Source organism: Lithobates pipiens, unplaced genomic scaffold (genome assembly GCF_037356315.1).
Source record: "Lithobates pipiens isolate NorthernLeopardFrog02 unplaced genomic scaffold, aLitPip1_a1.2 Scaffold_18, whole genome shotgun sequence".
Classification (NCBI taxonomy): Eukaryota; Metazoa; Chordata; class Amphibia; order Anura; family Ranidae; genus Lithobates; species Lithobates pipiens.
In genome coordinates, this window is record NW_027507758.1 from 1,504,456 (window position 1) to 1,522,577 (window position 18,122).

General features: G+C 49.0%; 1 long non-coding RNA gene across 1 annotated transcript in view; it reads left to right on the forward strand.

The window, feature by feature from the left end:
* LOC143986943 (uncharacterized) overlaps nucleotides 1–18,122 on the forward strand; it is a 78,243-nt gene that overhangs the window by 2,605 nt on the left and 57,516 nt on the right. The gene's annotated exons all lie outside the window — the stretch shown is intronic.

Here is an 18,122-nt window from a genome sequence, read left to right on the forward strand (position 1 = left end):
CGTCTACGGGCCTTCCTTTATCTAGATACACCACGTCTACGGGCCTTCCTTTATCTAGATACACCACGTCTACGGGCCTTCCTTTATCCAGATACACCACTGTGATGGATAAGAACTATAAATTAGTTCTTGGTTATCTGCTGCTATTCCTAATTAAAAAGTATAAATGTGCAGCACATTAGAAGTAAACACTCTCTGAGACATGTTCAGCTCGGCTACTTCTAAATACTGATTTATTGGTGGGCGGTGTTAATATTTTATACAGAAAGATACGTCATTGCTATGTCAGTCTAATAGGCACATCTCATTGGTTACAATACAAGAGAAATGAAGAAACTTGATGCTTGAAGTTTGGTTGAAGCTGGTTTTCTTATCTCAGAATGCATTCTTCTAACGCGGGGGATGTGGGGGGTGGACGCCATCTTTAAGCGTCAATCTGTATGCTACATAATAAGTAAGGAGCATGGGAACATGTATACACATAAGCAAATAGACATTTTCTGATTATCATTATGTACATTGGATTCCTTAACAGTCCCCCCTAAAATGTCTATTTTCTTCTGTCCCTCATCTAAAGGTCCTACTCACCTGGCCCATTCTCCTCAGCAACTCTTTTTAAGCTGTATATAGAGTTGGGCAGCAACTAGTTCACTACCCCCCTCGATACAGCTGGAGAAGGGCAATCAGGTGCTATCTACCCCTATAACCCTAGAGGACTGTGAGATTTTGGACAGGGAGTGACTGTAGAGGAGTGAAGGGTTTGTCATCCTCCATCATAAGAGGGTCCTCTTCTTCTTGGTGGAGAAATGTAGGTGGGCTGTTGTCTACAGCCTTGCTCATTAACTTCTTTACGAAAGGTAGAATACAGCATACAATCGGGGGGTAAAAGAACCAGGATTATTAATACCGTTACCCCTATCTGGGCGAGCACCTTCTGCCCCCCACTCATCCAGCTAAAATATTTATTATATTATTGATTTCTTCTTCAACTCCAATGACAAATCTTCTGATTTCTTTATAGCTAAAATTACTTTACCATTTGGGCCGGTATTATCAGGAATGTAGGTGCAACAGGTTCCCGTTTTTTCTATCATTTTACAGACACCTCCTTTCTCAGCTAACACCATGTCTAAGGCCATCCGGTTCTGGAATGTCATGTAGGAAGTGGGGGGGGGTAACTGGCCAGCAATTCCCTGGAGGGCATCTTTAGTGTAATTCACGAATCTTTGTTGGTTATAATATATGTAATTGATCCAATCTACATTCTTGTTCACATTTATTATGGGGATCAAAGACTCAAAACCAACTTTTACCTGATCCCTGGCTTTGAATTCATCAGGGACCCCCCTTGGGACCCCTATAGCATCTATGTACACATGAGGGTCAAAGCTTCCGGAGAGAGAGCTGCCCGCTTCCTCCTCTGACTATATGCTGGGTCAGTGTATGTATCAGGGGTATCTTCTGCTAGGATATGGAGGGGCATAATCACCTTTTCAGGGCACATTCACCGGTCCAGATACCCTCTAATCTGGTCCTATGTTCCAACCCACTGTCCCTCCCAGGAACCACAATTCTGGCCCCAGTAACTGTCTGTAAAACACACATATATATCCTTACCATCAGGGATGTCACTGTACCAATGGCATTGCCATGAAACAGTCAAACAGACAAGGTACTATGTCACAGTAATCAAAGGTAAAGGTGGTCACATGTGTACCTGAAGAGTTGTACCAAAATGTAATTATGTTTTATTTTTATTTTTATTTTTTTGTGATGACACCTCCTGGGCCTCCCCCCTAGACCAAACAGAAAAAGGATATGCAGCATGGTCGTCATGAAGTGGGCGGGATCTTGTCCTTGGGGGTGGAGCTTTCTTGCAGTGGGAGGCGTATATTCAGGTATTCTTCCCGGCCAATTCCACTGAGGTGGCTGTGGTCAGCAAAACTTGGAATGGACCATCATATCTGGGTTCAAGAGAATGTTTTCTCACAAATTTCTTTACCAGCCCCCAATCTCCAGGCAGTAGTTGGTGTGTTCCTGTATCTAATTCAGGATCTGGAATGGAAGAAAACACTTGGAAATGCATTTGGGTTAATTCTCGTGATAATGAGGTCACATAATTAGTCAACACATCAGATTGCAACTGAAACTGTTGTGGAAAGTGACAGCCAAGTCTGGGGGCTGAACCAAACTAAATTTTATAAGGGGATAGGGCATATTTCCCCCGGGGTGTGTGTCTGACACTGAACAGGGCAATGGGCAAACTGTCTGGCCGACTTATGTTAGTCTTTTGGGCCATCTTTAACATCCTGTTTTTCTAGTGTCCCTTTCATCCTTTCTACCTTCCTGCTACTTTGAGGGTGGTAAGGGGTGTGTAGAGCCAACTGAACCCCCAGTGCTGCCCTAATCTTTTGTAAGGGTTGCTGTGAAGGCTGGGCCTGATCGCTCTCTATCACCTCTGGGACCTCAAATCTACATACTATCTCACTCAGTAGTTCCTTAGCTGTGGTCCTGGCAGTCATGTCCACCTCCACTAGGGGGCGTATTCGAATCTGTCACTCCTTTGGCATTTGGGAGTGATCAATTTGTATCCTCTGGAAGGGGTATAGAGCTTTTGCCAGGTGCTTCTTCTGTGCCTTTTCTGTACATTCTGGGTTACATTTGTTGCAGATAGTGCATGATCTGCAGAAGTCGTTGGTCAATGAAGTAACTCATAAGTTCATAAGAGTCTTTGTCAAGTGGGCAGCTCCATTTCCCCATTGCACCATGGCTGGGTACATACTCCTGGGTAGACAAGGCTTCTTGCTGCACTCGAATAGTCCATCTCTGAGAGTTCCTCCTCTCCGTTTTCCAGCTTTCCTTCTCATCCGGACTTGCTGCTTCCTGTAATTATTTCAGATAAACTCTGTCCACTGGGAGAGTCTGTAGGGTAAGCACAGGGTGGTCTTCTTCTACCACCCTGCTGTCCACTTCCCGTGGACCACTGGCTGTCTGTTTGGCAGCTGAATTGGCTAGATTGCCTCGAGCTTCCTTCGAGTTTAGTTTGTTGTGTGCTTTACTTTAGAATAGTCACTTGGGTTGGGAGAAGCAGGGCGCCCATCAAGTCCTTGATGGCTGAGCTGTTTCACAGGTGTTCCTGCAGCCATCAGGAACCCTCTGTCCTTCCAGATAACACCAAAATCATGGGCAACACTGAAAGCATATCTTGAGTCCGTATGAATGTTGGCTCTTTTTCCCTCTGCCAATTTACATGCTGTAGTAAGTGCCTCTAGCTCTGCCACCTGTGCAGACATCACCGGTGGTAAGGTTTCAGTTTGGAGAACCGAGTTTTCAGTGGTGACCTGGATCCTGCAGGGGTATTTCACTCACGGTGGGGAGATGCGTGGTTTGCAGCCGCATTCATTCGATGCAGTCATGGGGTGACAAGTCAAGACTCGACTCCTCCTCCTTACCCCCCTCGAGAAGTGGAAGAAGGGTGGTAGGTTTCAGTGTTTGACAACGTAATAGAGTAATGCTGTCTAGAAGGTAGGAACACAGGAGTCTCAAGTGTCTGGCAATGGACAGATGTTTTGGCTGGATCTTGGTGGAGTATGGGAGCAATGTCATGGGGAGCAAGCAGAACGAGGCAGAGTCCGAGAGCCAAGTCCAAAGTTTTGTCAAACAAGGCTTGTGCAGGAAACACAGCTCACAGACACGATGGGCCTCCTGTGTTATCGCATCCAGCCGACAGGAATAATATCCTATAGGGCATTGGCAGATGCCGTGTGATTGGGCGAGTACACCTGTAGCATGTCCCAGATGTTCGGATACAAAGGGCTTGAACGTTTTGTCGTAGTCTGGGAGCCCTAGCGCCAGAGATAGTGTGCTTGAAGGCCTCAAAGTTGGATATTGCTTCAGGAAACATCTGGAAGGGGTCTGATTTCAGGGCATCATACAAAGCTTGCATCAGTAGGGAGAGTTCTGGAATCCATGCTCTGCAATAGGAAATTAGTCCAAGAAAGGAATGAAGGGGCTTCTGGCCTTGTGGCAGTGGGATGTCGGACATTGCTTACACCCTGTCTTCAGTGAGGTGTATTGTCCCATGGGACAAGACAGTGTCCAAGAACAATTACAGATGTTGAGCACCACTGCAATTTGGGCTTTGAGGCTTCGCAACCCTGTGTGGCAAGATAGCCCAACTGGCTTTCTGAGGTGACTTCAACAGTGGGTAAGTCAGCTGCACAGTGGAGAAGGTCATCAACATATTGGAGGAGAGTCACTTCCAGGTGATCCTCTTGTTATATGTCAAGGATGATAGCCATAGCGTTTGCAAACTAGCTTGGAGAGTTCTGTGCCCCTTTTTGGCATAACTGTCTGGGTACGTTGCTGCTTCTTTTCGTGGGAGAAGGCAAAGAGGTACCTGCAGGAAGGATGCAGGGGTACACTGTAGAATGCATTTGCCAGGTCCACCACAGTGAAGTACTCAGCCATTGGAGGTACAGCTGATAATAAGGTATGTGGATTTGGCACAATTGGGGTGTCTAACACTGTGACTTCGTTAATTGCTCGCAGATCCTGCACCATCCTGTATCTGTCAGGTTCTCCCTTAGGTGTTTTCTTCTTGACAGGAAAAAGAGGTGTATTACATGGTGAGGTACAGGGGACCAAGGCCCCATTCTGGACCAAGGCAGCTACATGTTTTGAGATAGCTTCTGATTGAGCCAACTTAAGTGGGTATTGTGGTTTCCGGGCAATGATGCGCCCTCTTTGAGCTTGACTGAAACTGGTGGCACTTTTAAGTGACCAATGTCTTCCGGGCCTGTGGTCCATAGACACGCAGGAGTTCTGTCAAGTACTTCTTTTGGTATTGAACTTGGAGTTATTGCTTCATGAAGTGTCATCAGGAGAGGCAGAGAATACAAAGCAGATGAGTCTTCCAAGGATAGGGGAGTATGTAACTTCACCCCCCCCCCCCATAGGTGTGAAAATGATTGACGCCTGTAGTCTGGACAGCACATCAGCTCCTTGTAGATTCAAGGGACATGTAGAGGACACCACAAATCTGGTAAGCAAATCAGGAAATGTCCTCACTTGGAGAGGCTCAGTGAGTGGACTGGAGCGGGGCACCCCATCCACTCCCACGCAGGAAACATCAATAGTGGAAAGGAAAGAATTATCAGGCAGGTCCTCAGCCCTCAACACACTCCTGGCTGCACTCATGTCAATGAGACAAGTGGTAGGTTTTCCTTGTATAGGTAACGTGACCTTTTCTAGGGGTCCCCCAGTCTCATTTGAGGACACTGTCATAAGGGGTGACACGGGTTTTCTCATTTCCTAGCATGAGTTGGGGCGTGGTGGTGAAGGTCCATGTCCACGTTGCCCTTCGCGGGGATCCCTGTCATGTCTCAGATGTCTTGAGGCTCTGTGACCCCACTTCCCACAGTTGTAACAGATGATCTTTTCCCTGGTATTGGGCAGTGGTGGTGGACGAGTGTAGGCGGGATCTTCATCTTGTGTTACCATGAGGGGCGTTGGTTTTTTCCTTTTTGGTTTTCTATCCCTCTGGCCACCAACGGTAAATTGGACATTTTCATTGAGCGATATTCAGGGCGGGCCACCATCAGGCTTTTTCTGATATCCTCTCTGAGTCCTGAGACAAAAGCAGATGATAACGTGTGTGTGTGTCTTTTCATAGAGGGAGAAGCCCAGATCATCAAAGGCCTGTATGAGTCTAGCATGATACTTCTCCACAGACTCCCCTTTATCTTGGGCAATATCTTGGATTGTGGTGGTCTGATCTGCCAATTTCTCCTTTGCCCAGTCGCGGAGTTGTGCACAGAACTCCAAGCCTGAGGTATAAGAAGTGGCACTTGCCAGGCAGGCATCATTGAAGGCTGTCTGCATGACTGGCCAAAAGACATGTCCTGCTTTAATTTGGCATAGGCTGATCAAGTCTCTCCAGGCAGCTGAGTAAGCTTCTTGTATCTGCACTATCCTGCGGTAGAAGGGCATTGGCTGTTTCTCTGGGTCAGGCAGACTTGTCACTAAGGTTGCTGCTTGTGATGGGGTAAAAGCGACATACATCACCGGTGCCCCTTCTGGTAACCGAGACTGGTGTTGGGGCAGGGAAGGGGCACTGTTCCTTATGGTTGTCAGCATACGTTTGAGATCCTCCCGGAACTGTGAATCCGGAGCCGGATTAGGGGTTAAATCAGCAGGTGGCCTTGCTGCCTGTTGTTGGTCTTCCCACTCGGATGCTTCTTCATCATTAACATATCCGGCAAGTGAAGGTAGTGCTTCCATATTAGGGAAGACAGGTGTGTGGTAGGAACCATCCTGGTTTAAAACGGGAAGAACTGGGTATAGGCCATGGCTGGGCCTATTGGGTGTACCAAGATGGCCGCCGGCAGGAAGTGCACAGGGCTGTGCTTGAAGCGTGGGCTTGGGTGTACCAAGATGGCCGCCACTGGGAGTGGTCACAGTGGGTTGTGCTCGGGTTGGGGTGGTGAGAAGGGGGTGGGCGTTAGGCGGATAGCAGGGTTGTCCCTCCCCTCCTTCGTTCCAGTTTTTTGTATATGGGGGCGGTACAGCCACATTATCAACTCTGTGATACACATACATCCTCTTCTATCCAACCTTCTTTGTGCAATGCCCTTGCCGTCCTGTACCATGCTTCTGCCACATTCAATAAGCCGTTATCACACAGAGTCCCCTTTGTCTTCTTATCAGCACATGCCATTCCTCTGCTTCTTGCAACATCTCTCTTCTTCTAATATCACATTCTAGCATTCTCTCTCTCTCTCTCTCTCTCTCTCTCTCTCTCAGCGGACGGCTTAAGAGGAGAATACAGGCAACAATGTGGTTAATACTCCTCTGACTGCTGTCTTATCAAAGAATTCCTAGGGTGGGGGCTCGCATTCCTGCGAGAGATCTGTCTCCTCGCACACTCCTGACTATTCTATCTCTTCGAGGGTCAAAACTAGCACGTCAGAGGTGGTGTGGAGCAGTGGCTTATGGCCCAACTGAATCTCCAGGTAGCCACCTTCTCTCCAACCCTCTTCGTGTATATCAAACAGTAATGGACAAATACACACACAGGACATGACACCTGACACTCTTTGAACTGCAAAGATAGCTCTCGGGAAAAGCTCACCTGAGTCACAAGACTGCCAAATTCCAGCTAGCCTTCTTTCAAACTGCCCTAATTCACAGTTTGAGATTAACCCTCAGAGGTCCTACACAGCCAACCTCGAGTAACCCCGTCTATAAATGCCTGCAGAATTCCACCCCACCACTAGAGGTAGAATCTAGGGGTGAGGATGGACACACGCCTGCAGCAGCACTTTCAGTCTGCTAAATTTGCAATCCTTCAGAATGACAGACACTGAACAGATAATAGTCAGCAGAAAACCATTAGCAGGTTCGTTAAAACGGCTTCAGGCGAGAAATAAGTTATCTGCCTCTTTGAACAATCGAAAGGAGCCAACAAGACAAAATCAACCAGTCAAACCAGAGAAGTCGTACAAATGGTAAGGATAAATATGCTTACCGTACTGTTAGGGCTGCGCGCTTAACCCCCTTCTCTGATCTGGCCAGCCGTTCAGTCCTGGAATGCGGTCTCCCTTCGATTGAAGCCTGAAAGCCCCACGTTGGGCGCCAGTTGTGATGGATTAGAACTATAAATTAGTTCTTGGTTATCTGCTGCTATTCCTAATTAAAAAGTATAAATGTGCATGCACATTAGAAGTAAACACTCTCTGAGATATGTTCAGCTCAGGCTACTTCTAAATACTGATTTATTGGTGGGCGGTGTTAATATTTATACAGAAATATACGTCATTGCTATGTCAGTCTAATTGGTACATCTCATTGGTTACAATACAAGAGAAATGGAGAAACTTGATGCTTGAAGTTTGGTTGAAGCTGGTTTTCTTATCTCAGAATGCATTCTTCTAACGCGGGGGATGTGGGGGGTACCCGCCATCTTTAAGCGTCAATCTGTATACTACATAATAAGTAAGGAGCATGGGAACATGTATACACATAAGCAAATAGACATTTTCTGATTATCATTATGTACATTGGATTCCTTAACACCACGTCTACGGGCCTTCCTTTATCCAGATACACCACATCTACGGGCCTTCCTTTATCCAGATACACCACGTCTACGGGCCTTCCTTTATCCAGATACACCACGTCTATGGACCTTCCTTTATCTAGATACACCACATCTACGGGCCTTCCTTTATCCAGATACACCACGTCTACGGGCCTTCCTTTATCTAGATACACCACATCTACGGGCCTTCCTTTATCCAGATACACCACGTCTACGGGCCTTCCTTTATCTAGATACACCACATCTACGGGCCTTCCTTTATCCAGATACACCACGTCTACAGGCCTTCCTTAATCTAGATACACCACGTCTACAGGCCTTCCTTAATCTAGATACACCACGTCTACGGGCCTTCCTTTATCCAGATACACCACGTCTACAGGCCTTCCTTAATCTAGATACACCACGTCTACGGGCCTTCCTTTATCTAGATACACCACATCTACGGGCCTTCCTTTATCCAGATACACCACATCTACGGGCCTTCCTTTATCTAGATACACCACGTCTACGGGCCTTCCTTAATCTAGATACACCACATCTACAGGCCTTCCTTTATCCAGATACACCACATCTACGGGCCTTCCTTTATCCAGATACACCACGTCTACGGGCCTTCCTTTATCTAGATACACCACGTCTACGGGCCTTCCTTTATCTAGATACACCATGTCTACGGGCCTTCCTTTATCTAGATACACCACATCTACGGGCCTTCCTTAATCTAGATACACCATGTCTACGGGCCTTCCTTAATCTAGATACACCATGTCTACAGGCCTTCCTTAATCTAGATACACCACATCTACGGGCCTTCCTTTATCCAGATACACCACATCTACGGGCCTTCCTTTATCTAGATACACCACGTCTACGAGCCTTACTTTATCTAGATACACCACGTCTACGGGCCTTCCTTTATCTAGATACACCACGTCTACGGGCCTTCCTTTATCTAGATACACCACGTCTACGGGCCTTCCTTTATCTAGATACACCCCGTCTACGGGCCTTCCTTTATCCAGATACACCACATCTACGGGCCTTCCTTTATCTAGATACACCACGTCTACGGGCCTTCCTTTATCTAGATACACGTCTACGGGCCTTTCTTTTATCTAGATACACCACGTCTACGGACCTTCCTTTATCTAGATACACCACGTCTACGGGCCTTCCTTTATCTAGATGCACCACGTCTACGGGCCTTCCTTTATCTAGATACACCACGTCTACGGGCCTTCCTTTATCTAGATGGCAGCTCACCTCCGCAGTGTGATTTTCAGAATTGGTGTGAACACCCATGTGATCTGATTCTAGGTTGGTCGAAATAATAAGGGTCCTGCTACACTTTGGTGTAGATTTGGTGTGATTTAGGCCATACAGATTGAATGGCTCAATTTGCAGTGCTGAAGAATCGCATGTGATTTGAAGAGGAAAGCGGTGCGATTCCTGTTTAGACTGGCATGCTGGTCTCGCACTGCATAGAGTGAAGCGGCTCGGAGTAGCAGAGAAGGACATTTCTTATGTTGAGGGGGATGTCTGGACGGTGGACTTAGAGATATTCCAGCCTCTAGCTCTCTTCCAATTGCAGTTTTCATGCTGCAGCTGCACGCACACCTATCTAGCAGCATGCTGTGTGTGCGCACATCAGGGGGTGGGGTTGGTAGCCCCGGCACAGCAGGGAAGCGGGGATTGGTCAGTTTATAGGGGTCTTCAGCACACTGAGCTCCTGTGCTGTTGACTCTGAATCCTCCGGTGAGAATGGTGAGTGATTGGATCGGCAGAGGCAGCTACATAGGCAGTGCAGTTCACCGTGCACCCAACCTGCTGCCGTGGAGGCAGAGCTACCAATATTCAGGAGAGAGAAGTGATTGCCAGCCCCGCATGCAGAATTAAAGTGACCACCCAACTCCTGGACCAGGCAGTCCCAGCGCTGATCCTTGTCACTTTCCATGCAGAGACCACACTGCAGTCCCTCCAGCTCACCTCTGCTGCATCCTGCAAGGTTGTGACAGAACCGGCCCTGATGGGGCCCCATGTGCACACAGGGCCCATGAACAGTGCCCAGGGGTGCCCACTCAATAAGATGGCCCGGTATATGCTATGAAAAGCTTAGAGTGATAAGAGAGGTGGTCATCAATAATGCTAGAGACTGGGTGGGTACCAGGGTAAGTTGTAATCTAAGATTGATTTCAGTGAAAACAGCCTGCCAGTAGGACCCAATCACAGGGCATTCCTAGAACATATGGATATAGGAACCCGGGTGGTGTCTACAACGTGGCCATATGGGGTCTCTTTCAGGGAACAATCTATGCAGTTTCTCTAGGGTACAGTATTCAAATTTGACTTGAAGCAACTGATTTCTGGAGGAAATAAGTTTCGGACCCTGTTCCAAGCTGTTCTCCCAGTCTTCCCTGTCCAGTGAGGGGATGTCTGCCTTCCAGTAATCCCATCATTTCACCATCCTTGGTATATCAGTGCACAGGAGGGCACCATAGAGGGATGACGGGGGCTTGTCTAGGTCCCTCGGAAGCAGCATTTCTTCTATGGGATCCGTTTTAATGGTGGGGGGCCTAGGGAACTGAACCCTAACAGCATGACACAACTGGAAGTACTGAAATAGCCCGGCAGTCCGAACCTCTGAGACAGTTGTAAAAAGAGAGTACATGTGGGCATAACATCCCCATACCGGGCCCAGAGCTGGGGGTCCTGTATCGTATGGAGGTGATGGAGTCTGGGGTTACCCCACAAGGGTTGAGTCGGGGACAGTTGACCCGAGGAGGAGAAGCACTGCATAGCAGCCTTCCAAATTCTCAGCCTGATATGTGTGGGACCCGGGATGAAACGGCCCGAGGACCTCTGTATATTAAGTTCCAGAGATCCATTAAAGAGGCGCCTTGGCGCCGTGTAAAGCCTCGGTATCCAACTGATGTACTTGAGACCAAATCTATATCGCTTCAGCACCGCCCAGGGATAGACCCACTCCACTGACTCAAACGTCTTTTCCGCATCTAGTGCGGCGATTACCCTAGTACCCCGATTATCACGGGGAATAGAGAGGTTAAGAAAAAGGCGTCTTGGCTTCCCTTGCCCGGCATGAACCCCGTCTGATCAACATGAGCCAGATCTTCAAGCACAGTACAGAGACGATTCGCCAAGACCATCACAGGGATTTTGGCATCGACATTTACAGCGATATCGGCCTATGTGAGGCACATTTCTGGGGGTCCTTACCGGGTTTGGGAATGAGCATAGACTCGGGGAGTGCGTCCATGGAGGACAGATCAGAAATGAGTTGTAAGTTTGGGGGCCACTACCTCCAAAAAATTGGTGTAGAATTCAGCAGGAAGCCCATCTGAGCCCGCGGTCTTACCCACCTGCAGTCTTCATATAGCCGTTTGGATTTCCTGCAACGTGATGTTAGCATCTAAGCATTCTCTAGCCTCGTCATCCAACATTGGGAATACAATAGGGTTTGGAAAGGTATCTAGGTATCCATGAATCAAATCTGGGGCTACTATGAGGCCTCCACTCTCCCCCTTTATATTAGCAATGTGTGTTGTTGGATTTGGGCTTTTAGCCAGCCCAGCCAGCGTAGACCATTCTTACCTCCATATTCAAAAACATTTTGTTTGGGGATGGACCAGAGCTTTTTTGGTATTCTCCACCTTCAAAAGGTCCAATACCTATCCGGGGTAGGGGAAGAAACATACTCAGCCTCCAATCCCACCGCCTCGGTCTCTATGAATTCTAATGAGCAAGACATCTCCCTTTGAAGTGCCGCTATGCGAGAGATGTATGCCCCCTGACCCATGCCTTAAAAGCGTCTCATATCACTAGGGGGGATTTAGACTCTCCATTAGTATTCCAGAATTGACACAACGATTCCACCATAGGTTCCTGCAGTCTATCGTCCATTGCCCAGAATCTGGAGAGACGCCATAGTCTAGAGCAGTGATGGCGAACCTTGGCACCCCAGATGTTTTGGAACTACATTTCCCATGATGCTCTGGCACTCTGCAGTGTACTCGAGCATCATGGGAAATGTATTTCCAAAACATCTGGGGTGCCGAGGTTCTCCATCACTGGTCTAGAGCCAGGGGAGGCAGACAGGGAGAGGGTCATACTAAGTGGCGGATGGTCAGAGATGCCCCTAGGGAGTATGGCTGCCTCAGTAGCCCAACTAAGGGCAGCTGGGGAAGCGAATGCCAAATCCAACCTCGATAGGGTTGTAAAGGAGGTGGAGTGGCAAGTATATTCACCAACAGCTGGATGCGTCTCCAGACATCTTCAAGGCCAAATGTGGAGGCCCATTGCATGAGTGCCAATGTACCCCGTGCCTGCCCCCCCCCCCCCCCCCATCTATCCGGATCTGGACAAAGGACCATGTTAAAGTCACCCGATAAGAAAACAGTCGGGGTATCATAACCTAATACCTGTGGTATAATGTCATTGAAAGTAGTAATTGACGCTGGAGGGGGAGGTACACCCCTACAATCACATATTCTTATCATAGACCTTTCATGCAGTATAATATACTTTCCAGCTGCATCTGTACGCACCCCCTAGACTTTAAAGGGCAAGGACCTCCGAATAAATATACTCACGCCACGGGTGTAATTCGAATAGGTTGCATGAAAATGCTCGCCAACCTTGGGGCGTCGGAGACTGTTGATCCTAGAGCCCTGGAGGTGGGTCTCTTGTAAAATCCAGATATGCCATGGATATTTTTGGAGATATTTAAAGACTAGAGATCGTTTCACTGCCAAATCGAGGCCCCAGACATTCCATGATATCACGGTAAGGGAATATGTAGATATGAGTGCACAGGAGAGCCTACGACAAAGATCAGGGACAGCATGGGATAAAATCCTCACATTACACCCACTACACAAAGTATTGAGCCAGTACATTGATGGACAAGTGTTGCAGTAACCAAAGGCGCAGAACAAAGCACAAAACAGATAGAAAAAACACATTTAGAACTAAACCAACCAACGCTCCCCCCCCCCCCACCCAACTATGTGGAGCAAATAAACCCACCCCACCCCAAAAATAGAGAGCATGAACCCCAAACAGTTAACAAGGTAGAACCTAGAGGGACGTGAGCCTGATGTGTTGATTCACATAGCAAACACCTACAATGTACAAGAGATGCTGGCCATACTAACAGCCATACTCCCTAGGGGCATCTCTAACCATGCGCCACTTAGTATGACCCTCTCCCTGTCTGCCTCCTCTGGCTCTAGACTATGGCGTCTCTCCAGATGCTGGCAGTCAGGTAGCACAATGTGCCTGCAGTGATGAAGACATTTCTCCTGAGCAGCAGGAGTATGGCCAGAGCAAACCGAAATGGCCGAAAATGACAAGGGCAGTACTAAAACACCATACCATACAGTACCAGGAGCTAACCCCCCCCCCCCCACCGGAATCCCCAAGGTGTTGCAGCAGCGTCTGCCGTAGCCGCCACCATGCTGCCTTTTTTTCACTGAGTCCGCTGGCGGCTGCATCCTCCGCCCTCTCCTATGGATCACAGCGCTGGCTGGCTCTGTGTTCGGCGGCCGCGCTGTAACATGGCCCCGCCCCCCCCAAGACCAGCTCGTGTGATAGTAGAGAGAATCAACGTTCCGCCTATCGCATGAGCCGGTCTGAGGGGGCGGGGCCATGTTACAGAGCAGCCGCCGAACACAGAGCCAGCCAGTGTTGTGATCCATAGGAGGAGATACTGCAGGTACAGCACGCCCTGTGTGCCACAGTGCCTGGATAGGAGGATCGAAGGGGTGGGGGGGCTGGAGGGGCCCCCCTGCCGATTCTCCTATCCAACTTATTTTTCTGTCTCCAGTTCACCTTGTGCTCCCGGCCCCCCCAGTGCTCTCCTCCACCACCACACTCTCCTGCCCCCCCCGCTCTCCTCCACCACCACACTCTCCTGCCCCCCCGCTCTCCTCCTCCACCACACTCTCCTCCCCCCCTGCTCTCCTCCTCCACCACACTCTCCTCCCCCCCTGCTCTCCTCCTCCACCACACTCTCCTCCCCCCCTGCTCTCCTCCTCCACCACACTCTCCTGCCCCCCCGCTCTCCTCCACCACCACACTCTCCTCCCCCCTGCTCTCCTCCTCCACCACACTCTCCTCCCCCCCTGCTCTCCTCCTCCACCACACTCTCCTGCCCCCCTGCTCTCCTCCTCCACCACACTCTCCTGCCCCCCGCTCTCCTCCACCACCACACTCTCCTGCCCCCCTGCTCTCCTCCACCACCACACTCTCCTCCCCCCCTGCTCTCCTCCACCACCACACTCTCCTGCCCCCTCTGCTCTCCTCCATCACACTCTCCTGCCCCCTCTGCTCTCCTCCATCACACTCTCCTGCCCCCTCTGCTCTCCTCCATCACACTCTCCTGCCCCCCTGCTCTCCTCTACCACCACACTCTCCTGCCCCCCTGCTCTCCTCTACCACCACACTCTCCTGCCCCCCTGCTCTCCTCTACCACCACACTCTCCTGCCCCCTCTGCTCTCCTCCATCACACTCTCCTGCCCCCTCTGCTCTCCTCCATCACACTCTCCTGCCCCCTGCTCTCCTCTACCACCACACTCTCCTGCCCCCCTGCTCTCCTCTACCACCACACTCTCCTGCCCCCCTGCTCTCCTCTACCACCACACTCTCCTGCCCCCCTGCTCTCCTCTACCACCACACTCTCCTGCCCCCCTGCTCTCCTCTACCACCACACTCTCCTGCCCCCCTGCTCTCCTCCACCACCACACTCTCCTGCCCCCCCACAGTTCTCTCCTCCCCTGTTCTTGCTGCCCTCCCCGCTCTCTAGCTCTCCCCATCCTTCTCTAGCCACCATCCCAGTGCTCTCCCCCTGTCCCCCCAGTGCTTTCCCCCCTGTTCTCCCCTCAGTGCTCTCCCCCTTGTCTCCCCAGTGCTCTCCTCCACCACACTCTCCTGCCCCCCGTGATCTCCTTCACTACCACAATCTCCTGCCCCCCCACAGTTTTCTCCTCCCCTGTTCTTGCTGCCCCGATGCTCTCCCCATCCTTCTCTAGCCACCATCCCAGTGCTCTCCCCCCTGTTGTTCCCCCCCCCAGCGCTCTCTGCTCCCCACCCCTGTAATCTCCACTCCCCCTCGCTCTTTGCCCCCACCCATGTGTTCTCCAACCCTGCCAGTACTCTCTGCTTCCCCTTCTCTCCGACTCCCACCCAGTGCTCTCCACTTCCCCAGGACCAGAGCGCAGGCTGACTGGGGCCGGGAAATGAGGACGGTTGAAGGTGCAGGTGGTCAGGGACCACTCCATCTCACAGCAAACAGATCCTCTGGAAGGAGCACCGTCCCCATCCAAAACGAGAACAGAGCCTGCCTGCTGCTGTCCATCATGGATATCCTGCTGGCATGCAAGGTACTGTACCAAGCATCAACAACACACCTTCCCACAGACAGGGACTGCAGACTGGGACATGGGGCACAGGAGGGGCTGCATTGGTTGGCACGGTGAGTCTGCATTGGTGGGCACGGTGAGGCTGCATTGGTGGGCACGGTGAGGCTGCATTGATGGGCACGGTGAGGCTGCATTGATGGGCACGGTGAGTCTGCATTGGTGGGCACGGTGAGTCTGCATTGGTGGGCACGGTGAGTCTGTATTTGATGGGCACGGTGAGTCTGCATTGGTGGGCACGGTGAGGCTGCATTGGTGGGCACGGTGAGGCTGCATTGGTGGGCACGGTGAGGCTGCATTGATGGGCACGGTGAGGCTGCATTGGTGGGCACGGTGAGGCTGCATTGATGGGCACGGTGAGGCTGCATTGGTGGGCACGGTGAGGCTGCATTGGTGGGCACGGTGAGGCTGCATTGGTGGGCACGGTGAGGCTGCATTGGTGGGCACGGTGAGGCTGCATTGGTGGGCACGGTGAGGCTGTATTTGATGGGCTTTGGTGAGGCTGCATTGTGGCTGCACAGAGTCTGCAGTCTCTGAACATCTCCTGTAGCATGTCTGCAGTCTCTGAGGCAGTCTGGAGAGGAGTCAAGAGTGGGAGCGCCGCTGGGATGGGGGTCATGGGAGAAGTCAGACTTGTGTGGACTGTGGACAGGAGACTATAGGATAAAACCAGAGCCACCAAGCTGGAGCCGACTGACTGAGCCCTGCACAGTGCACCTGAGAGGAGGTCAGTGAAAGCACCGCCAGGCCAGACGGGGGGGGGTCACTGATGTAAGGGGGGGTGAATACGATAATGTAAGGGGCACTGATATAAAGGGTTTCCTCCTTATATTAGTAACCCATCCCCCTTACCTTAGAGTATTCTTTCTGCAGAAGGTGGTCCCCCCAACGTTATGAGTTCCTGGGGTCCCCCTTGATGATTGATCACTTACCACTATTAACTATACATGTATAGAGTATAATATATAAGCCCTATGTGATTTCATATCTATATATAATACTCTCTTCATCAAATGTGCTTTAAAATGTATGGTTTTCCTTTCATGAACAAGAAAATAATGCCGTTAAGCTGTTGGGCTGGTATAATAATACTGTTGGGCTGGTATAATAATGCTGTTGGGCTGGTATAATAATGCTGTTGGGCTGGTATAATAATGCTGTTGGGCTGGTATAATAATACTGTTGGGCTGGTATAATAATACTGTTGGGCGCTGGTATAATAATACTGTTGGGCTGGTATAATAATGCTGTTGGGCTGGTATAATAATACTGTTGGGCTGGTATAATAATACTGTTGGGCGCTGGTATAATAATACTGTTGGGCTGGTATAATAATGCTGTTGGGCGCTGGTATAATAATACTGTTGGGCTGGTATAATAATGCTGTTGGGCTGGTATAATAATACTGTTGGGCTGGTATAATAATACTGTTGGGCTGGTATAATAATGCTGTTGGGCTGGTATAATAATGCTGTCGGGCTGGTATAATAATGCTGTGAGGCTGGTATAATAATGCTGTTGGGCTGGTATAATAATGCTGTTGGGCGCTGGTATAATAATGCTGGTGGGCTGGTATAATAATACTGTTGGGCTGGTATAATAATGCTGTGGGGCTGGTATAATAATGCTGTCGGGCTGGTATAATAATGCTGTCGGGCTGGTATAATAATCCAGTGACAGTATGAGATGAATATATGACCACAACAGATGTATTGCAATGTAAAGAGATGAATTATCTCTTATATAACACAAATGTATTACCAGTGGAAAGATTTTCATGAGATTGCTGAAAAGGGGCGGAGCATGAGCGGCCTTAAAATGATGCCCCCCCTTGGAAAAAGTTCTGCGGACGCCCATGACTTAGCCCATAATAAGGCTGGAGCGGTCACTGTAACCATGGAAACCAAATGTAAGCTGTGGTGAAAAACTGGGATTTCCTATGGCTGCATTCTGTAAACACTTTTCACTAAAACTGAATCTAGAAATCTCTGATCTAGAACTGGAATTTCTATTCTGGGCGGAGCCGGCGAGATTTCTGCATTAAAAGCCCTCTACAGCTCCGGCCCTTGAGGGCCGCCTATGGACAAGGTGTTGAAGGGGACAGAATGATCCCATCATACCTCCATGGCTGCCGTCCTCCACCTAGAGGAATCCTATGGGAGTGTTTTTTTTTCATAAATTTGATAAGAAAAAAAATCCCTCCAGATCTCATTATTGATCATCGTTATTGGAGCTCATTGATATTACAGAGAGGATTTTATATGTTAAATATCAGATTGATCAGAGTCTCCATAACATGATTGATATTTAGAAAAAATATATATTAAAAAAAATTATATATATATATATATATATATATATATATTTCCCACAATTCCCTGCTTCTCATTTATTCATCCATTTACAAAAATATATCAAAATAATAAAAAAAAAACTGATGGGAAATAAAATCCTCCAGACTTATGATTATTGATCATTTTTATTGGAGCTCATTGATATTACAGAGATTGATAAGAGTCTCCATAACATGATAGATATTATATATATGTATATTTATTAAAAAGAAAATGACATATATATTTAA